Source organism: Phascolarctos cinereus, unplaced genomic scaffold (assembly GCF_003287225.1).
Source record: "Phascolarctos cinereus isolate Bilbo 61053 unplaced genomic scaffold, phaCin_HiC Scaffold_2;HRSCAF=192, whole genome shotgun sequence".
NCBI lineage: Eukaryota > Metazoa > Chordata > Mammalia > Diprotodontia > Phascolarctidae > Phascolarctos > Phascolarctos cinereus.
Genome location: NW_027555625.1, coordinates 358,895,466 through 358,918,506, shown reverse-complemented (window position 1 = coordinate 358,918,506; position 23,041 = coordinate 358,895,466). Strand labels below are relative to the sequence as shown.

Here is a 23,041-nt window from a genome sequence, read left to right as displayed (position 1 = left end):
TTGGAGAGGCCACATCTAGAGGATTCCCATTCTGAGTGCTACATTTTATTTGGTACATTCATAACACACACACCTATCATGCTTCTTTTAATTACCCTTTGGAACACCAAATTGTGATTCTTCTGCTCAGTGGGTTGTTGTCCTTCATTCTCAAACAGATTCAAAATAACATCATTATGTTGAGATCAAGATCATAAAAATGGAAAAAGAACCCACATGTACAAAAATATCTATAGCAGCTCTTTCTGTAGTGGCAAATGTGCCTGACTGGCGGATCAGATCAATACAAACTTGGAAGGCTCTAACACAGGTCAGGCACAAACAATCCATACGAACATTTCGGGTGGAGATGTCTCTAAATTTGTACCATCTCATGATTTTGTGATTCTTCTATAAGTATAGTGTCCTACAGTATAGTATTTGAACACCTCTTGCATTCAGGGCACTATGATGACACTGTGGGAAATACAAAAGTTAGATAAAAAATAGTCCCTGTTTTAATGGCACTTAGAATCCATAAGAGGAATGAAACATCTAATATTATATGATGAGGGCTTCAGAGAGATATGAAACAAATTATTAAATTATCCTGTAAGGCTTCGGGTAGGAGGCCATCATCCACAGAGTAGACCAGGGGAAGCTTCACAGAGAAGATGGTATTTGCTTTAGAATTTAAAAGATAGATTGAATGAAAAGTATATGGAGGGGAATGGGACAAGATAAGTCTGGAAAGGTAAAGTAGCATTAAACTGTAGAGGAATTTTAATAGTGAGCAAAGGAGTTTGGTCTTTATAATCATATTCCAATGATTCAGTGGATTAACAATCTAATTAATTTACCTTATCCCTCCAAAGACATGGATCACAGCCTACTGATACCTTCTCATTCTGTATAGCTTTTGCCAATGTCTCCCCCATAATTCTTCTCTATAAAGTAGCCACCTAATAAACTGTAGACCTTCATCTAGGTCTCTTTTTTTTAGCCTTTTGTGGATACCAGTGAAACACTTGGACATTTATCCCTCTCCCTCATTATATGACCAGCTCACCTCTTTTTCTAATCACTCACTTCCTGGATGACATCTTTTATGTTAAGTCTTGTGTACAAGATAACGTAGATAACATTCTACAGACTATTTATACTCAATAAAAGTTGTTCTCTATGGAATCTCTTCAATAAAATTCACAACCACTCAAAAGAGTTTGGCCCAACAATCCAAGCCAAAAAAAAAAAATTCTTGAAGATGAGGAATGCCTAGGATCCAGACTAGTTTATGCATTGAATTTTAGTTTGTCAGTCAACAAACATTCATTAAGTTATTATTCTGGTGGTAGAACCAAGATGGTAGAGAAGAGAAAGCACTCAGCTGAGCTCTCCCAACATTTGTCTCCAAACAATTTTAATATAATTCCTCAAATTGAATTCTGGAGTAGCAGAGCCAACAAAAGGTCAGAATGAAACAATCTTCCAGCCCAGGACAACACAGGAGATTAGAAACAGATTTGTGACACGGGGGTGGAGGCTGGCCCAGAGCCCATATAGATGAAACACCAGTTGTGGGAGCAGGAGGTGGTGACAGAAGCAGCAGTAGCTTCAGGAGTTCTCAAGTCAGAAACAGTAAGGAAACCTGGCAACTGATCAGAAAGAGATTAGCCTGTGCTAGCACTGGATAGAGGATAAGATGCTGTTTGGCAAATCCCACAGTGCCTTCCAGGGTAAGGATCAAAGTGCAGACCAGGAGAGCAGTGAACACAATTTGCCCCAGACCATACCACCTTGGAAGCACTGAAAACTTCTAAGCTCCTGGAACTAGCTCTGAAAGCAGTAGTGCAAAAAACCTTGAAACTTGAGACAGTGCCCCTCCCCCCCAACCAGGAACAGAGCCCAATATAACATAAAGCTCAAAATCAAGAAATAGGGCATAAAGATGAGCAACTAACAACAGCAACAAACATGACCATAAGAAACTACTATAGTGACAGGGAAAAGACGCAAACTCAGAAGAAATCCGTGAAGTCAAAACAGCAACAAGCAATGCTTCGGAGGGAAAAAAAAATGTGAATTAGACACAAATCCAATAAGAATGCCCAGAAGCGCTTAAAAATTATTTTCACTCCTTCATCTCCAGCCTTGTTGTGGGACGCATTGTCTTTTGTTGCCGCCATTGTTCTCAGTTTCTCAGCCGCCGCCGCAGGACTTAATAATCAACATGTCAAGCAAAAGGACAAAGACAAAGACCACCAAGAAGTGCTCTCAGCGCTTCTTCAAATGTATTTGCTATGTTTGATCAATCACAGATTCAGGAATTCAAAGAGGCCTTTAATATGATTGATCAGAACCAGGATGGTTTTATTGACAAGGAAGATTTACATGTTATGCTTCCCTCCTTAGGAAAGAATCCAACTGATGAATACCTAGATGCCATGATGAATGAAGCTCCAGGTCCTATAAATTTTACTATGTTCCTCTCAATGTTTGGGGAAAGGCTAAATGGAACAGATCCACAAGACATCATCAGAAATGCTTTTGCTTGCTTTGATGAAGAAGCTACAGTCACTGTTCAGGAAGATTACTTGAGAGAATTGCTGACAACAACGGGAGACAAGTTCACAGGTGAAGAAATAGATGAGCTGTATAAAGAAGCACCTATCTGACTAAAAGGGAAATTTCAATTATATTGAGTTCACACGCATCCTTAAACATGGAGCAAAAGACAAAGATGACTGAAAGGAAATGTCAAATTCATGGCAATAGTTGTTATTTTCACTTGTTTATTTCTGAGACTTTCTGATACTGTTTGCATGTACTCAGCTTTACAGCTTTTGACTCTCATGTATTTATTCCAAGCCATTTGGAATACACTTGCACCTCTGTAATCAGACTGGAAAAAAGGGGTTATCACTTTTTTAAACTGAAGCAAAATAGAATTGGAGAAATTATCATTGACTTGTGAAAGCCTAAAGGAAAAAAATCTCAAATTTCTGATTTAGCTGACTTTTTTACACTTTTTGTAATAAATACTTTTAAAATCAAGGTTGTGAACAAAGTATTTCCACTAAAAAAGTTATTTTCAAAATCAAATTAAAGTGGTGGAGGAAAAATTTGGAAAAGAAATAAAAGTAAAGGAAGAAAAGTATGAAAAGAAATTTAACAGTTTGATAAAAGAAGCACAAAATATACTGAAGCAAATAACATTTTAAAAAATAGAATTGGGGCAACTGACTTCCAGGAGCCAAGATGGCATAGTAAGAAGTAAGTCACTCTCACTCTCTCTTATTGACCTCTAAAAACCCAGAAAATATTGCCCCAAGAAAAACACTGGGACAACTGAGCCAGTAGAAAGATGTGGTGAAGCAGTCTTTTAACCCAGGAAGCTTGGGGGGATTAGTGGGAAAGGTCCCTCTCAGTCTGGTGGAAGGGAAGCAGTACAGGATGGGAGGCATCCCAGCAAGCCAGTGGCAAGCCCCACTTTGGCAAACCAGTGGGACAGTTTGAGCCCCAGGGTGGTAGAGAAGGCAAACACCAACACCAGGACCCTCCTCTCCAAGTGCCTTGGCACAAGCAGTGGAACCAGTAGATCCCAGCAGCCAAATCTCTCTGTGCTTCATTGACCAGGACCCTAGCTTCCAGCACAAGAAGCTTGGGTCAGTGTCCCCTGTGCTACAGCAAGAGAGCTCAACTTCAAAAGCAAGGAAATAGACAAACATGAGTAAAAAGCAGAAATAGACAACTACCATAGATTCTTATTATGGGGACAGGGAAGATCAAAACACAAATTAAGAAGAAGACAACGTTATCAATATACCCACATCAGAAATCTCAAAGAGGAATATGAACTGGTCTCAAGCCCCAAAAGTCTTTGTGGAAGAGCTCAAGAAGGATTTTAAAGTCAAATAAGAGAGGTAGAAGAAAAATTGAGAAAAGAAATGACAGGGATGCAAGAGAGAGTCAATAGTTTGGAAAAAGAAGGACAAAAATTGACTATAGAAAACAAGTCCTTAAAAAAACAACTAGCCAAATGGAAAAAAAAAAGTACACTGAAGAAAACAACTCCTTAAAAAGAGGAATTGGCCAAATGGAAAAGGATGTACAAAAGCTAACTGAAGAAGACAATTCATTAAAAATTAAAACTGAGCAAGTGAAAGCTAATGACCCTATGAAACATCAAGAATCAGTCAAACAAAATCAAAAGAGTGAAAAAATAGAAGAAAGCATAAAATACTTTAGAAAAACAACAGACCTGGAAAATAGGTCCAGGAGAGATATTTTAAGAATTATTGGTCTACTTAAAATCCATGATCCAAAAAGAGCCTGGATAGTATCTTTCAAGAAATCATCAAGGAAAACTGCCCAGAGGATAAAATAGTCATCAAAAGAATCCATCAATCACCTCCTGAAAAAAAAAATCCCAAAATGAAAACACCAAGGTATATTATAGTCAAATTCCAGAATTATCAGGTCAAAGGAGAAAATACTGCAAGCAGCCAGAAAGAAACTATTTAAATATCATGAAACCACAGTCAGGATTACACAGGACCTTGCAGCTTCTACTTTAAAAGATTGGAGGGTTGGAATATGAAATTCCATAAGGCAAAGGAGCTTGGATTACAACCAAGGATCAACAACTCAGCAAAACTGAGCATAATCTTTAGGGGAGGAGATGAAATGGGGACTTCCAAACCTTCCTGATGAAAAGGCCAGAGCTCGATCTTCAAATACAAGACTCAAGAGAAGCATAAAAAGGTAAACAGGAAAGAAAAAAAAACCCTGTTATTCAATAAGCACAAAGTTGTACATCCCTACATGGGAAAATGATATGTTTAACTCTTGAGAACTGTATCTTTATTATGATATTTAGAAGGGATATACATAATCAAAGGGTTTGGGTGCAAACTGACTTTGGTGTGATGATAAAAATCCTAATTAAGGGGTAAAAAAAGATTGTAATGGGAGAAGAGGAAAGGAAGAGGCAGAAAAGGATAAATCATGTCTTATGAAGAAGCACAAAAAACATTAGAGTAGAGAGAAAGAAGGGAGAGAGATAAGCATTGTTTGAACCTTACTCTTATCAGATTTGGCTCAAGGAGGGAATAACATATTCATTTAGGTATAGAAACCTAACTTGTGCTGTAGGCAGTAGGAGGGGAAAGAGGAAAGAAAAGGCAGGGAGTGGTTAAAAGGGAGTGAAGAAGTTACAAGAAAAAAGGGAAAGAAAAAGGAGAGAGCTGATAGAAGGCAGGGGAAGACTGAGGGAGGTGGTGGTTAAAAGCAAAACTCTTTTGAGGAAGGAAAAGGAAGAGAAAGAAAAGCACAAATGGGGTGGGGAGGAATAGGATGGAGAGAAAGACACAGATAGTAATCATAACTGTGAATGTGAATGGGATGAACTGTCTCATAAAATGGAAGTGGATAGCAGAATGGATTAAAAACCATAATACTATATGTTGTTTGTGAGAAACACATTTGAAACAGAGAGATACAAACAGGGTAAAGGTAAAAGGCTGGAGTAGAATATAGTATGCTTCATCTGAAGTAAAAAAAGCAGGGGTAGCAATCCTGATCTCAGACAAAGCAAAAGCAAAAATAGATCTAATTAGAAGAGATAAGGAAGGAAACTATAGTCTACTAAAAAGCACCATAAATAATGAAGTAATATCATTACTAAACATGTATGCCCTAAGTGATATGGCATCCAGATTCTTGGAGGAGATGTTCAAGGAGTTACAGGAAGAAATAGACAGCAAAACTATACTAGTGGGGGACCTCAATCTCCCACTCTCTGAACTAGATAAATCTAACCACACAATAAACAAGAAAGAAATTAAGGAGGTGACTAGAATTTTAGAAAAGTTAGATATGGTAGACCTCTGGAGAAAATTCAATGGGGATGGAAAGGAATATACCTTTTTCTCAGAGGTATATGGCACCTACACAAAAATTGACCATGTACTAGGGCATAAAAACCTCACAATCCAGTGCAGAAAGGCAGAAATATTAAATGCATCCTTTTCAGATCATGATGCAACAAAAATCGTATGTAATAAAGGGCCATGGAAAGATAGACTAAAAATTAATTGAAAACTAAATAATCTAATCCTAAAGAATGAGTGGGTCAAACAACAAATCATACAAATAATCAATACCTTCATAAAAGAGAATGAGAATAATGAGTCAACCTACCAGAAAGCATTATATGTAATGGGAATAAGCTAGAAGCATTGCTAATAAGATTGGGGGTGGAACAAGGATGTCCATTATCAACACTGTTATTCAATATGGTAATAGAAATGGTAGCTTTAACAATAACAGAAGAAAAAGACATTGAAGGAATTAAGAATAGGCAAAGAGGAAACTAGGCTATCACTTTTTGCACATGATGTGATGGTATATTTAGAGAATCCTAGAGAATCAACTTTTAAAAAAAAGCTACTTGAAATAATAAACAACTTTAGCAAAGCTGCAGACTATAAAATAAATCCAGATAAATCATCAGTATTTCTATATATTACTAACAAAGCCCAATAGCAAGAGACAGAAAGAAAAATTCCATTTAAAGTAACTGTAGACATTATGAAATATTTGGTAGTCTACCTGCCAAAATAAACCCAGGAACTGCATGAACACAACTACAAAACACTCTTCACACAAATAAAGTCAGATCTAAATATTTGGAAAAATATCAGTTGCTCATGGATAGGCTGAGCTAATATCATGAAAATGATAATTCTACTTAAATTAATTTACCTATTCAGTGCCAAACCAACCAAAATACCAAAGAAAAATTTATGGAGCTAGAAAAAATAATAACAAAATTCATCTGGAAGAACAAAAGGTCCGGAATATCAAGGAAATTAATGAAAAGAAATGCAAGGGAAAGTGGCCTAGTCATGCCAGATCTTATATTGTATTATTATGTAGAAATCATCAAGACAACATTGGTACTGGCTAAGAAATAGAGTGGTAGGTCAGTGGAATAGGTTAGGTACACAAGACACAACAGTCAATAACTATTGACTATCTACTGTTTGATACCCCCAAAGACTCCAGTTTCTGGGATAAGAACTCACTATTTAACAAAAACTGCTGGAAAAACTGGAAAATAATATGGCAGAAACTAGGCATAGACCAATGTCTTACACTGTATACCAAAATAAAGTCAAAATGGATGCACAACTTAGATATAAAGGCTGATATTATAAGCAAACTAGGGGGGCAAGGAATAGTTTACCTGGCAGATTTATGGAGAAGGGAAGAATTTATAACCAAACAAGAGATAGAGAACATTATGAAAGGCAAAATGGATGATTTTGATTACATTAAATGGAAAAGTTCTTGCATAAACAAAGCCAATGCAACCAAGATTAGAAGGAAAACAAAAAGCTGGGAATCAATTTTTACAGCCTGTGTCTTTGATAAAGGCCTCATTTCTAAAATATAGAGAGAACTGAATCAAATTTATAAGAATACAAATCATTCCTCAATTGATAAGTGGTTAAAGGATATGAACAGACAGGGTTTTTTTTTTAAATTTTCAGGGAGTTCATTTCTTGGATAAGGTTTAACATTTCCTCTTCTTTTTTTCTTTTTTGTTTTTCTATTTTTTGGCAGGGCAATCAGGTTTAAGTGATTTGCCCAGGGTCACACAGCTAGTGAGTATCATGTGTCTGAGGCTGAATTTGAATTCAGGTCCTCCTGACTCCAGGGCCAGTGCTCTATCCACTGTGCCTTCTAGCTGCCCCATAACATTTCCTCTTCTAAGCTAATTATTCTCCAGCCAATTCTTTCCTCAAGAGCTTTCATTTCATTTTTTATCTCGTTTCATTTATTATATGTATACATGTAGTTCTTGTAGAAAATTCTTTTTTTTCCACTCGCATCTTTGCTTTCAGTTGTTGTGGCATTAGATTTGCAAAAATGTGTATATTGGTTGATGTTCCAGCTTTAGTTTCTGAATTGGGATTTTATATGAGAGATAGACTCTATTCCATGATGCCTGCTTGGTCTCTCTCTGGGTCCCCTAGATTCTTGCTCTGACTTCCTCCATCTGAGGTTCAACTGCCCTGCATCTTTGAGGTCCTGAGTACTGGAGATTCAAAGCCCTCCCTGGTAACTCATGACAGACTTAGGGACCTTCAGAAGCCACTGGGTCTAAGTTATATGATGTTCTAGTTGGCATTATGTTGGTCTTTGCTTTTCTATATGCTGCCGCTCCCCTGTGCTTCCAAGGCTCCTATGTTGGAGCTTTCTGACAACCCTGAGGTTTTCTCAGGAGTGTCCTCCAATCTTGCTGCCTTCACAGACACAGCCTTTCAGGTTACACGTCTCCCTCTCTGTGTTGGCACTCTCTAATCAGGAGGGGTCCACTTTCCCATTATCAGTGAGGTGCTAGATGAATTTTTGTGCAGTTCAAGGTTGGACAAAGTCATTGTGGTTTTCACTGGATTTCTTTATCATTAATCTGATTGGTACAAACTTCAGAGTTTTGATGAAAAATATAACAGTGTTGCTGTGCAGCCTGCCTTCCATTCAGGCAGCCATCTTGCCAGGAAGTCTCGAATATATTTTCCACTGCATCTTATGGTGGCTATCTTCCAGTATTTGAAAGACTCAATGTACATTGGAGGTGGGGGGAGGGAGGGGGGACAGGATGGGATTTGCCTTTTTACATTCCTAGATCCAAAGGAAAGAATTATAAGCCATGAGTGAAAGTTGCAGGAATATGGATTTAATTTCAATTTCAGGAGGGAAATCCTAATAATTAAAACTGCCTCAAAGTAAAATGGAATCGCTGGGAAGCCCTCCATCACTGAAGGTCTTCAAACCAAGGCTAGATGACCATTTGCAAAGGAAGCTAATGTGGAGATTTCTGTTCAGATATCAGTTGGACTAATTGTGTTCTGAGGTCCTTTGAAGTTTCTATGCTTCTGGGTGGTTCTATTATTCTACAAAATGTCAGAAAGAAATATTTGAATAAATGCATGAGTGAATGGCTGAATGAAGGAGTGAAAAGGCATTTGCAAAATGCTTACTGTGTGCCAAGAACTGTGCTAAGCTTTTAGAGATACGAATAAAAGCAAGAAAGACTATCCTTGCTTTTGAAGAGTTTATGTACTAACAGGGAAAGACAACACATGCATATATTTTTTAAAATATATATAGTAACATATATATAAATGTATATAATAACTGCATATGTAGATATATTTAAGATTTTCTTTCTTATATGTATAATTGAAATACAAGGTATCCCAAAAAGTCTCAGTTCAAAGTAGCCTGAGTTTTGAGCCAGAAAAAGCAACAACTCACTTATCAGAGCCCAGGATCCCAGGGACAGAATTCAACTTTCAGTTATGCAGGGTACTTCAAAAATCTGTTTTAAGCTATTAAAGTTTAAAATTGCACTGAGACGTTGGGGACATGCTATATTTCAATTCAATATGTGAGCCAGAAAATCTTAATAATCTATTCTAAACTACAATGGACTGCCTTTTCAGGTAATGAGTTCCTCATCACTGGCACCTTTCAGAGAAGCTTTAGCATGGATTCCTTCATGTACCAGCTGGAAGATTACACTAGATGGAAGATCTTGAATGTCCCTTCCAGCTTTTAGACTTTTCAATTTGATAATAGAAAATTTTTCAGTATTTCAGATTTTAATTTTAATTCTTTGTTGATGAAGTCACAGAGCTTTTAAAATATTTCCTGTATTCCCTCTGGAACCTCAGTAAAACCCAGTCATGTTTTTTCTACCAACGGCCTATAGAATCAAAACCTTAGAAGGGAACTTAAGGAAAAAGCTATCTTGGCTCTAACAGAGCTCAGTTTAATAAATACCTGATACTCATGTGTTGGACGTGATACATTTCATTTCTGGGATTGCTTTCTGGAGCTCGGCCAGAGCAGGAATGGAAATGATTTACTTTACTTCTGGCTAGGTGCCAGCTCCATGAGTCTGGCCTATAGGGAGAGAGAGCTAGAAGACTTTAGAACAAGATTCTCATGTGCTGATAATCTTCTTTATCAACTCCTGAGGACACTTATGTGGTTTACATTTAATGGCCTGTGCAAAATAATAATTGCTGGCATTCTCCTGTTCTAGAGTTCTTAATCTTGTTTGTGTCATGGACTCCTCTGGTAAGGTCAATGGATCTTGTTCATGTATGTTTTATTAATAATGTTCTCTAAAATAGGATAACACAGGAAATCAACTATGGTTCGATTGTATTGAAATACAATTATCAAAAAAAAATTTTAGAAACCATTTAACAGACCCTTTAGGGCAAGAACTCTTGTTCTAGGACAGGGATGGGAAACCTGTGGCCTTGCCGCATGGCCCTCTAGGTCTTCAAGTGTGGCTCTTTGACTGAATCCAAACTTCACAGAACAAATCTTCTTAATAAAAGGATTTGTTTGGTAAAACTTTGACTCAGTCAAACGGCCGTGCCCAAGGACCTACCTCATGTGGCCTCAAGGCCACAAGTTCCCCACCCCATCTAGGGTTTCATGATTTATGACCAGGAAAACAGCAAGGCATGGGACCAAGGCTTGAACCTATTTCTTCTGTACCAGGCCGTTCATTGCTTATCTTATATAATGGCTGTTTGTACACTAGTATTGTATGAATATTCACATATCCTGGCTTAAGTCCTGCTTCTCACACTTATGACTTGTGTGGAGCCTCTTTGCCTCTCTAGACCTCAGTTTCTGTAGTCAGTTAGATGGTATAAAGAATAGAGTGTTAGATATGGAATCAGGAAGAGGTGAGTTCAAAGCCTTTCTCAGACCTTTCCTGGGTAAGTCACTGAATCTCTATCTATTTCAGTTTCCTCATCCATAAAATGCAGGTAAATTAGCATCTACCTTACAAGGTTATTCTGAGGTCTGAATTTCATACATGCATATATATATATGTATGTATATATATATATACATACATATATATATACATATATATATACATATATATACATACATATATATACATATATATGTGTGTGTGTACACACATATACATACACATATATACACATATACATATGCATATATGTATATACACACATACATACTATACATACAACACATACACACATACATATATATGTATATATATGTATGTATATATACATACATATACACACGTATGCAAATGCATGCATATATATACGTATACATATATGTGTGCATTGTATGTATATGCATGTATTATGTGTGCATGCATATGTACATGTGTATGTGGACATGTACATGTATGTGTGTATATGTACATGCATATGTACCACTTTGCAAACCTTAAAGTGTTATAAAAAATGTCAGGGGTTATCATCACTATCATTATTATTAATCTGTAAAATGGGTATGATCATGCTACAGGATCATTGTGCTGAGGAAAATGAGAGACATCCGCATCAGATGATTTTTTTCTAGCTTTCCTCCATGTTTGCATTCCTAAATGATGTTTCTTTCCTTGAAGAAGCAAAGCTACCTGCCTTCACTAAGACATACATCAAGCAGCATGTGATCTAAGAAGGTGCATCTTCTCCAAGTCAGCCTGAACTACTAGTCTATTTTGGGTGACTTTCAAGCCAGTTAGGACAGCTTTAAGTTTTTAGGATACATTTCAATCCCTCACATTGAATAGAGCAAGCTATTGCAAGGGTCAATCCTTTTGGTTTTACATTTTTCAGGAATTCTTAAAGCACTATACAAGCATTGGTTATTATTTTTTACTAGTATTTATAAGCCTGAATTTGATACCGATTACACTTCAAAGGCAAGGTCTCCATGACCAGGGCAGTTACCATTTAATCTCAGATTTATTAAGCTCCTATTCCTATTTCCCTTCCTCCTTTGACCCTTGAATTTTATTTGGGGTAACCATTAGACAACAGATGATATACTCTATTTACCTGTGTTAAATGGAAGTAGTTTTTGACATCTAAAGGAAAATGAAAATCTTTTTCCATTTAGTCTCAAAAAGTCACAGATATTTACCATTATTTGTTCAGGGATTCTGTGTGTGTGTGTGTGTGTGTGTGTGTGTGTGTGTGTGTGTGTGTTTCCTTTTGACTATTCCAATGTGCTAATCCAATTCTTTCTCTGTACCACGTATGCATTTTGGATGTACGTACTTGTTTGCATGTGGTCCCCCTTGCAACCTCCTGCTTCTTAAAATATGAGCTCCTTGTGGGCAAGAATCAGGTTTTTGCCTTTCTTTGTATCCTAAGCACTTAGCACAGTATTTGGGACATAATAAACGTTTGTTGACTGACTGAAGCACAAGCTTTGACAGAGCATCCTGGCTATAACTATTTTTTATCACTAATGTTTATAAGTTTGAACTTGATATTGATTAGACTTCAAAGGCCAGGTCTCAGTGACCTTTTTGCTGTGTCAAAATGCTTTGCCAGAGTATTCCTCCTGCCCCTCTCTCGTGGTATGAAGGTGACCTCAGCCTTGAGAAGTTATGTCAGCGGAGCACAAATGCCACAGGGAGCTACAGGCTTGTGGAAGCATTCTCAGCCAAGCATGATGGCTTAGGCGTCTGAAAGCCAACTGAGCTAAGTGTGGAACAGCTCATCCCCAGAGCCTTGGCTCCCAGGAGATATTGTTCCATTTTATTTGTTGTAAAGCAAATAGTAAAATCCAAACAAACAAAAGACAAAACAAAAATACCTGGGCAAACATTTTAAGTTCAGCAGTTTGGAGTAAGAATTTAATTATCAAGTTTTGAGAACTGAAAAATTCAGCTATGGAATTTCATTAAGCTAGCTATTAAGGTGGAAGATGGTAGGATCCCATTCCCTGGAGGTGTTCCAGCAAATGGTGGAAGGCTGCTTGCTAAGATTCTCACAGAAGGAATTCTTGCTCAGGGACAAATTGGATTAGATAATCTCTGAGTTCCTTTCCAACTTTGAGAATCCATGACTTCTGTGAATGTTTTGGCCGTTAGTCATTCCCAAAAATTAACAATCTCTTCTTTGATGAGTTTTTCTAGAGCCCTTTTTCTAGATCTCTCCTTTGTTCTTATAACCCTCTACCTAATATTGTTCTTATTCAATCTACATTATCTCCTCCCTTTACAGATTATACAGGAACTATGCCATCTTTTCATCTTTATATCCCCCCCGTACAGAGTCTTGCACATAGTATGTGTCTAACATATCTTTTTATTACTTGAACGAGATCTTCAATGGGTAGAAGTGTTTCCATCTGTGTTAAATGAGAAAGCATAATCCATGTCAATGAAGAAATCTTTAATGCCACAAGTCGCAAGACAAGCTTAAAGTATGCATCATAGTATCTAAATTCTCATCTATTTTTGAAAAAAGGATACCTGCACCCTATTATGAAGCCATAGATACTCTTAAACTCGCCAAGCCTTTGACTTCAATAAGGCATCAGCAATCTCCTATTCCACTTAGTATGCCCAGGACTCTTAAGATGAGAAACAAAGTAAAGAGCTCGCTCTAAATCTGTGCACCTGGAACATTTCTAGTCTGGACTATGTACTTTCACCACTCGTTATGATCTGGTTTGCATCATTCTCCAATTGTTCTGGTTAGGAGTCTTGTCTTCCCCAACTACGCAGTGAGCTCCTTGATGAAAGGAGCTATCTCCCATACTCTTATACACACACACACACACACACACACACAAACACATGGTTTATGAGACACTTGGACACATAGCATATGCTCAGGAAATATAAGCCTAGAAAGGACAAGTAAATGAGAAAACTGGGATCCAGAAAAGTCTCAACTCTGTAGCAGCAATAAGCCAAAAATTAGATGAGCATGAAAGCAGAGAAATTTGAATTACTACACACGTGGTTAAAAAAAAAAATAAAAAACAAGGGGCAGTGAGGTGGCGCAGTGGATAGAGCACCAGCCCTGAAGTCAGGAGGACCTGAGTTCAAATGTGGCCTCAGACCAAACACTTGACACTTACTAGCTGTGTGACCCTGGGCAAGTCACTTAACCCCAATTGCCCCCCCAAAAAAAAAAAAAAACAGCTGCACAAACCCAGAACAAGGGAGACATAGTTACGTTTAAAAAAAAAAACCCTAGGGTTTTGGTAGGTTGCACGCTCAATGACAGAGCAGTATGATGTGGTAGCTGAAAGAGCATAGGCTACATTCTGCACTTCTAGAGCGAAGGAGGTACCCAACTGCATCATGAGCACCATGTTCAGTTCTTGGTGCCATAATTCAGAAAGAACATTGACAGTCTACTTCTGGGGTGCTTAATCTGAGGTCCATGAAAGATATTATATGTTTACTGAATAGAATTAACAAATATTAAAAGGAAAATCACCCAATTTTTGAGGTAATAAGTTCCCTGCCCCTGAATATGTTTAAATGGAAAGTGGATTCATCTTGGGTTTTGTAAAGGTGATTCTTCAAGTGGGAAGGAAGCAGAAATAGTGGCCTCTAAAGACCCTTCAGTTATAGGATTATGTAATTCTTCTACTTCTTTTCAGTTAGAAAGGCTATAGATATAAATTGACATGAGTTTACTGGACTCTACTACTCAGGGTTTTAAACTCTACAGACAGACTCTCTCAGGCACATCTTTAGAATACCACCATTCTCCCTTTAATAAGTATGGAGTCAAAAACCTTAAAAATAATGTCTTTGGTAGTTTCAGAAAAATCTTGCAAGACTCACATGAACTGATGCAAAATGAAATGTGCAGAACCAGGACACATTACACACAGTAATAGCAATATAGTAGCAATAATCAACTATGAATGACTTAGATAGTCTGATCAGTGCAATGATCCATGACAATTACAAGTAACTCATGATAAAAAATGCCATCTGCCTCCAGAGAAAGAGCTGATGAATTCTGAATATAGATTGAAACATTTTTTTTCATTTTATTTTTCTTGCTTATCTTTTCTTTTTCTTTCTTTCTTTCTTTTTTTTTTTTAACAACATGGCTAATGTGGAAATGTTTTGCATGACTTCACATGTAATGGGTATCATATTGCTTGCCTTCTCAATGGGTGGGGAAGGGACTGGAAGGAGGGAAAGAATTTGAAAATGAAAATAATTTTTTTTTTCATCATTCCCTTGCTGGCTAAAGGTAGAGGAGAAACTGAAACCATGTTTTATTTAGTATAATACAGTGTTAAACAGGAAATATATCCAGAGTTTCCCTGACTACTTCCAGTCGACCATATGTACTAATTTAGCTCTTGTGAACTTTGGGGATGATGAGCTCCCTGGTTGCTTCTAGACAGCCATGTATGACTAAATAATTAGATGTTTTGGGAATGACAAAGTAATTTCCTTATTGGTCACCGAACTAAAAGAATCAATGACTTGGTAGACCTTTAAAAGGGGAACGAATGTGCTCCTGTCTCTATCTTCCTTTGACCCTACAGATGGTATAATGTAACTCTGGGACTTACTGAGAGGGGTAAATAGATAAGCCATTGGCTAATTTTATTGAAAAAAAAAGAAATAAGAAAACCAAATTACCTGCATCAAAAGTGAAAATGAAATTAAAGCAATTGCTAGGAGCTATTTTGCCCAACTATATGCCAATAAAACTGACAACCTAAATAAAATGAATGAATATTTATGAAAAAATAAACTGCCCAGATAAACAGAAAAACCAGAGTAGTTTTAAAAAATTCTATCCTGGGAAAAAAAGAACGAAATCAAACATGCCATAAATGAGCTCCCTAAGGAGGAAAAAAAAACAACTCCAGATCTACATGGATTTGCAAGCAGATTCTACCAAACACTTAAAGAACAATTAATTCTAATGCTATTTAAACTAGAGTTTTCTTCATTAAGATTCTGGATTTACTTTTCTAATTGGTTGACTTTCTTTTCATAATCTTCTTGTTTTTCTTGGATTGTTCTTGGGTTTTTTTCTGTTTTTTTTAAATCTATTCTATTTTACATATACACATATATATATATATATATATATATATATATATATATAAAACCAGAACCTAGTTTATTTATTTATTAATTCAATGGACTTTTTACTTTCAATTTTATTAACTTGCCTATGATTTTCAATATTTTTATTATTCTGTTTAATGGAAATGTAAAATTCATTATTCTAAGGGTTTTTTGTTGCATGCCTAATTCATTAATCTGTTCTTTCTCTTTTTTTATTGATATAAATGTTTTGAGATATAAATTTCTCCCAAAGTACTGCTTTTGCTACATCTCACAAATTTTGGTATGGTATTTCATTGTTGTCATTATCTTTAATGAAATTATTGATTATTTCTATGATTTGTTTTTTGACCCACCCATTCTGAAGGATTAGATTATTTAGTTTCCAAATAATTTTTATTCTATGCTTCAAAGATCTTTTATGGAATATTTTTTTTAATTTTATTATGGTCTGGAAAAGACGCATTTAATATTTTTTTTCTTCTCTGCATTTGTTTGTGAGGCTGATATGTCCCAATACGTGGTCAATTTTTGTGAAAGTGCAATATACAGTTGAGAAATAGGCATACTCCTTTCTATTCCCATTTAATATTCTTCAGAGGTCTATAATTTCTAATTTTTCTAAAATTATATACATATCCTCTAGTTCTGCGAGGTGTAAATTGAAGTCCCCTACTTCTATAGCTTTACTATCTATCTCCTCCTTTAACTCCTTTATTTCTTTTAAGAATTTTGAATTTTTCCTCAATCTCTCTCATTTGATTTTTGAAGTCTTTTTTTTTAAGTTTTTCAAAGAATTCTTTTTGGGCAGGTAGCTATTTGACTTTACTCTTTGGGGTAGAAGAGGATTCCTTTCTTCAGTATCCTATTCTGAAGATGAACCCTGGTCTTCTTTATTCCCACAGTAACTCTCTATGGTTGGATTCTTTCTCCTTTGCCTGTGCATTTTGCTTTATTTGTAGTAGCTTAGTTTTTATAATCACCTCCACTCCTGGGGTATGAGGGATGGTGCATCTGTCCTCAGAGCCTTCAGTTCTCCCCCTCTGGCCTGGAACTGGAGCCAAGACTTCCAGTCCCCTGTAAGTGTACACAGCCAGTGGCACCCCCACCCCATTGCTTCTGCATTCACCAGGCACATGCTGGCTCCTTCTCACCCCACCTCCCCCACCAACCTCCCCCCACCTTCACAGCACAGCTGGGTCTGGCATTCCTTGTCGGCAGAGGTTCCCTCAATCTTCCCTGGCTAAGATGCCCACGCTCACCGATCTGCTGGCATAAATTCCTGTGGTTGGGACCAAGGCAGCCTCCCAACCCAGCTAATCTCAGGGCTTGCCACTTGCTGCTTAAGTAGACTTAGGACCTAGCCTGGAAATGTTTACTCTTCACAGGGATCAACCTCATCCTGGGATTTTTCTTCAGATCTTCTCTGATTGTCCCAGGAGGACCCCAATTCTGCTCCTGCTCTTATTTATTTTTTCTGTTCTATGTTCTCCCTGAGGCACTATTTCATCTTTTTTTGTGAGGGAAAATCTTGAGAGCTTGGAATTTTCTGACCTACTCTGCCATCTTCTCAGAATCCTATCAACATATGCTTTTTTTATGGACATGTTGTCTCCCCTGATAGACTAAAATTTCCTTGAAGGTAGAGACTTTCATTTATATTGTTTTATCCTCAATAGCTAGCACAGTGCCTGACGCATAATAGACATTTAGTAAATGTTTGTTGATTAATAATTGGTTGATAGAACTTTTGTGCCAGTAAAGAATTAGAAATAAACTGGGCGTCTAGCAATTTGGAAATGGCTAGACAAATTATGATGCATGAATGTGTTGGAATACTATACTATAAGAAAAGAATAATATGAAGAATTCAAAGAAATCTGGAGACATGAGCAATAAGTTGGAAGACTAGACGTTTTCTCCAATTCTCACAACCTCTCCAAAAGAGGATTGTGTGCAAGAGACAAAGCAATTTCAACTGTCTCCACAGTCTAAGACCCTAAGAATCTGATTGGGTTAAAAATCTAGTGAACTAACAACTGAGAAAGCTAATAATCCCTAAATTCTAATTCACTAACGCAGCACCCTTTCCCCACTGAGCACCATGTTCTGGCTGTAACCCTGCATTATGTAACATACGGGCTTGCAAAAGAATCCAACTCCATTCTGTTCTCTCCCCCAACCCCACCCAAAATACCTCAGAGATTCAAAAGGTAAACATTTGCTCAGGCTGCAATAACAGCAGGTAGAGCAGCAGTGTTCCATGTCACAACAGAATTCAGCCAGATGACTGAAGAATAGAGGGGACTGAGGAAGGACACATGTCACTGTGAGGCACTCCTCTTGGCTTGAGGGAAAGAGCCTAGCATCCATCTGGGGCCAGATCTGTCTCTCCAGAAGCCACAGTGGACCATAAATTGAGGAAGCTGAGATGGCTTTGAAATCTAGCCCCCAGAGGAACTGCCATCAAAAGAGATGAAGGAAGAAAGTGAACAATAGAAGGAAAATAAGGGGAGGAAAAAGACCAAAATTGCCAATGATATAAGGAAGAAGAAAATTCACTTAAAGACCTTGAGCATATGCAGATAAACCATCAGGAAAGATATTAATAACAGAATGGAATATGTTCTCCAATTCAGGTAAAAGAGTTCAGAAACCCATGGATAAATATTTCAAGAAAAGGAAGCTTAATCAACACCTAAAAAAGTAGAACTAGCCAAATGGAAAAGGAGGTACAAAAGCTTACTGAAGAAAATAATTCCTTAAAAATTAGAATTGGGCAATTGGAAGCTAATGACTTTATGAGACATCAAGAAACAATAAAATCAAATCAAAAGAATGGAAAAAATGGAAGACAATGTGAAATATCTCATTGGAAAAAAAAATGACTTGGAAAATAGGTTGAGGAGAAATAATTTTAAGAATTATTGGACTACCAATCCATAATCAAAAAAGACCTTAGATATCATCTTTCAAAAAATTATCAAGGAAAAACTACTCTGATATTTTAGAACCAGAGGGTAAAATAGAAATTGAAAGAATCCACCAATCACCTCCTAAAAGAGATCCCAAAATGAAGACTCCCAGGAATATTATACCCAAATTCCAGAACCCCCAGGTAAAGAGAAAATATTTTAAGTGGCCAAAAAGAAACAATTCAAATATTATGGACCCATATCAGAATAACACAAAACCTAGCAATTTCTACATTAAAGGATCAGAGGGTTTGGAATATGATATTCCAGAAGGCAAAAGAACTAGGATTACAATCAAGAATCAACTACCCAGCAAAACTGAGTATAATCCTTTGGGGAGTGGTGGGGGGGGAATATTATTCAATGAAATTAAGGAGTTTCAAGCATCCCTGATAAAAAGACCAGAGATGAATAGAAAATTTGACTTTCAAATTACAAGACTCAAGAGAAGCATAAAGAGGTAAACAGGAAAGAGAAATCATAAGGGATTCAATAAGGTTAAACTGTTTACATTCCTACATGGTAAGATGATACTTGTAACACCTAAAAATATTCTCATTATCAGAGCAGTTAGAAGGAATATATATACACAGAGGGCACCTGTGTAAGTTGAATATCAGGGGATGATTAAAATAAATGATAAAAATAAAATTAAGGTATGAGAAAGAGGAATGCACTGGTAGAATAGGAAAGGGAGAGGTAAAATGGGGTAAATAATTTAACATAAAAGAGCCTCAAAAGAGTTTTTACAGTGGAGGGGAAGATGGAGGAAGTGGGGGAAAAGGGGGCTCATGAACCTTACTCTCATTGGAATTGGCTTCATGAGGAAATAACATACACATTCAACTGGGTATAGAAATGTATCTTAGCCTACAGGAAAGTAAGAGGGTTAGGGGATAAGAGAAGGAAGGAAGGGGCTGATAGAAGGATGGATGGATCGAGTGGGGTAAAAGTCAGAAGTAAAACATTTTGAGAATGGACAAGGTAAAAGGACAGAGAGATTAGAATAAACAGAGGGGAAATAAGATGGAGGGAAATACATAGTAATCATAACTGTGGGGAAAAATTTATAGCAAGTTTCTCTGACAAAGACCTCATTTCTCAAATATATAGATAATTGAGTCAAATTTATAGAAATAAGAGACATTCCTCAATTGATAAATGGGCAAAGGATATGAACAGGAAGTTTCAGATGAAATAATCAAATGTATCTATAGTCATCTGAAAAAATTCTGTAAATCACTATTGATTAGAGAAGGGAAAATTAAAACAACTCTAAGTTACCACCCCACATCTATCAGATTAACTAATATGATAGAAAAGGAAAATGACAAACGTTGGAGGGAATGTGGGAAAATTGAGATATTAATGAACTGTTAGTGAAGTTGTATACTGATTCAACCATTCTGTAGAGCAATTTGGAACTATGCCCAAAGAGCTATAAAACCATGCATCCCCTTTGATCAAGCAATGTCACTACTAGCTCTATATCCCAAAGAAATAAAAAAAAAAGAAGGAAAAGTACTTATATGTAAAAAAATATTTATAACAGCACTTTTAGTGGTGGCAAAGAATTGGACATTGAGGGGATGTCCATTAGTTGGTGAATGGTTAAACAATTTGTTGTATATGATTATGACGGAAGTGAAAAGCAGGATGCTCTCAGAAAATCCTGTAAAGATTTACATGAACTGATGCAAAATAAAAAGAGCAGAACCAGAAGAACATGTATACAGTAATAATAATATTGTATGATAATCAGCTGTGAATGACTTAGCTATTTTTAGCAATACAATGATCCGAGATTATTTTAAAGGACTTATCATTAAAAAATATGCTACTCATCTCCAAAGAAAGAACTGGAGTCTGAAAGCAAATCAAAGCATACTTTTTCTTTATTTTTCTTGGGTTTTTTTTTTGTCTGTGCTTTCTTTCGCAACATGACTAACATGAAAATATGTTTTGCATGACAGCACATGTATAAACTATATCAAATTGCTTTCCTTCTCAATAGAGAGGAGGGGAGAGAGAGAGAATTTGGAATTCAAAAAATTTTTAAACATATGTTTAAAAATATATTTTTACATTTAATTGGGATAAAAATAAAATATTAATTAAAAAATAAATCCTTAACATACTACATAAATGGCCATCATTATGATAAGAATGAATTGACATCAATCAGCAAAACCTGAACAAAATAATGCAAGAAATAATTAAAGAAAACTGGCCAGAATTTCTGAACACAGAAAACAAAATGCCAGTTGAAAGAATCAACAGACTGCTTCTAGAAAACAAAAACAAAACAAAAAAAAAACTAACTATGCTCAAAACTCCAAAACACATAGTGGTTAGATTTATTCCCTTGGCAAACAACAAAATTGGCAAGCAGCCAGGAGAAAGACTTTAAATATAAAGAAATAATGCAGAAAATTTGAATAACACAGAGAAATTGAGTAGATTTGTATATATCAATGGAGAATGAAGTAAACAGGACCAGGAAAACAAAATACATAATGACTACCACAATGAAAACCAAAAGAACAGCGAAAGTGATACTAGACACTATCTACTTAAAAGGACAAAGCTTGGCCTCAGAGAAAAGGTAAGATGATGTACTTCACTCCTTCCATTGGTGAAGTGAGAGACTATGGGTCTTGAATGCTGTTTCACTGCAGTTTTATTTGTTGTTGTTTTCATCTTTGTTACATAGAAAGATTATTTGGGAAGGAGAAGGATACATTTGAAAATGAAAGCAATGTAAAAAACAAAAGACATCAACAGAAAAACGGACATGGGGCTTCAGTCAAGATGTAAATTCTCTGGCTATTCAAAGTTTTATTTTATTTTATTTTAGAATGTGCCATGATTAAAGTCCATCCAGAGTCAGTATAAGATCAGTTTTCAGATGTTTCTGTAAATCCTTCATTAATGAAGCAGCAATCTGGTTTATTTAAGCATTTGCTGGCCACAAGTCAATAATGAGAACAAGAGACAGTGAATCTGGGCATGTTGCCCAGATTATGATTGGCAGTTGGATAGGCACCCCATTGACTTAATCAGTCCATCAGTCCATACATCTTATGGAAGCATTGTAGTTAGCATTTTGTAAAAGCCAGATTTTGAATTCAGCACTCCTTGATTCAACTTCACCATGACCCCATCCATTACACTTTGTGTTTCTGGCTCACCATCACAACCTGTGGATCACAGATTTGGTGGATAAAGTATTGGACTTGTAGTCAGGAAAAACCTGACACTCCATATCCTCACGTGGGGCTGAGCACATGACTCTTCAGACAACTTTTCACTTAGGCCCCCTGGCAGGTATCTGGCCACCTGGCCCCCAGCTTTTCAGTCCCTTTTAATTTGTTGTCTTCCATCATTAAGAGACAAATTCCTTAAGGGCATGGTTGTATTTCTTTTTGCTTGTATTTGTACTGCTAGTGCTTACCGCAGTGCTTGGAACATAGGAAGGGAAGAAAGAAGTACTTATTAAGTGCCACTGTGTTCCAGGCAATATATTAAATGCTATCTAAATATTATAACACTTGATCCTCCAAACAACTCTGGGAGGAAAATGCTATTATTATTCTGATTTTGCAGATGAGGAAAGTGAGGCTGATAGAGGTTAAGTCACTTGCCCAGGGTTGCACAGCTATTAAATGTTGTTTATTCAGTTGTTTCAATCATGTCCAACTCTTCGTGACCCCATTTGGGGTTTTCTTGGCGAAGATATTGGAGTGGCTTTCTCCAGCTCATTTTACAGATGAAAAAACTGAGGCAAACAGGGTTAAGTGACTTGCCCAGGGTCACACAACTAGTAAAAATGTCTGAGGTCAGATTTGAAATCAGGAAGATGAGTCTTCCTGACTCCAGACCTGTTTCTTTATTCACTGCACTACCTAGCTGCCCAACTAGTAAGTATCTGATGCTAATTTTGAACTCAGGTCTTCCAGACTCCAAGTCCAGTTCTCTATCTGTTTTTCTACCTGACTGCCTCATATTACGTGCTTATTACATGCTTCATTTAGCTAGTCATTTCCCATCAGGTAAGTAACTCAGTAACTGTCAAGAAGTTCTTCCTTATGTTGAGCTTAAATCTATTTCCCTATGGCTTGTTTTCAATTTGTTCAGCTCTCTG

General features: G+C 36.7%; 1 pseudogene; it reads left to right on the top strand.

Annotated features, from left to right (window-relative positions):
* Window positions 1-2,209: 2,209 nt before the first annotated feature.
* On the top strand, window positions 2,210-2,654 carry LOC110222399 (myosin regulatory light chain 12A pseudogene; annotated as a pseudogene).
* The last annotated feature ends 20,387 nt before the right edge of the window (window positions 2,655-23,041 follow it).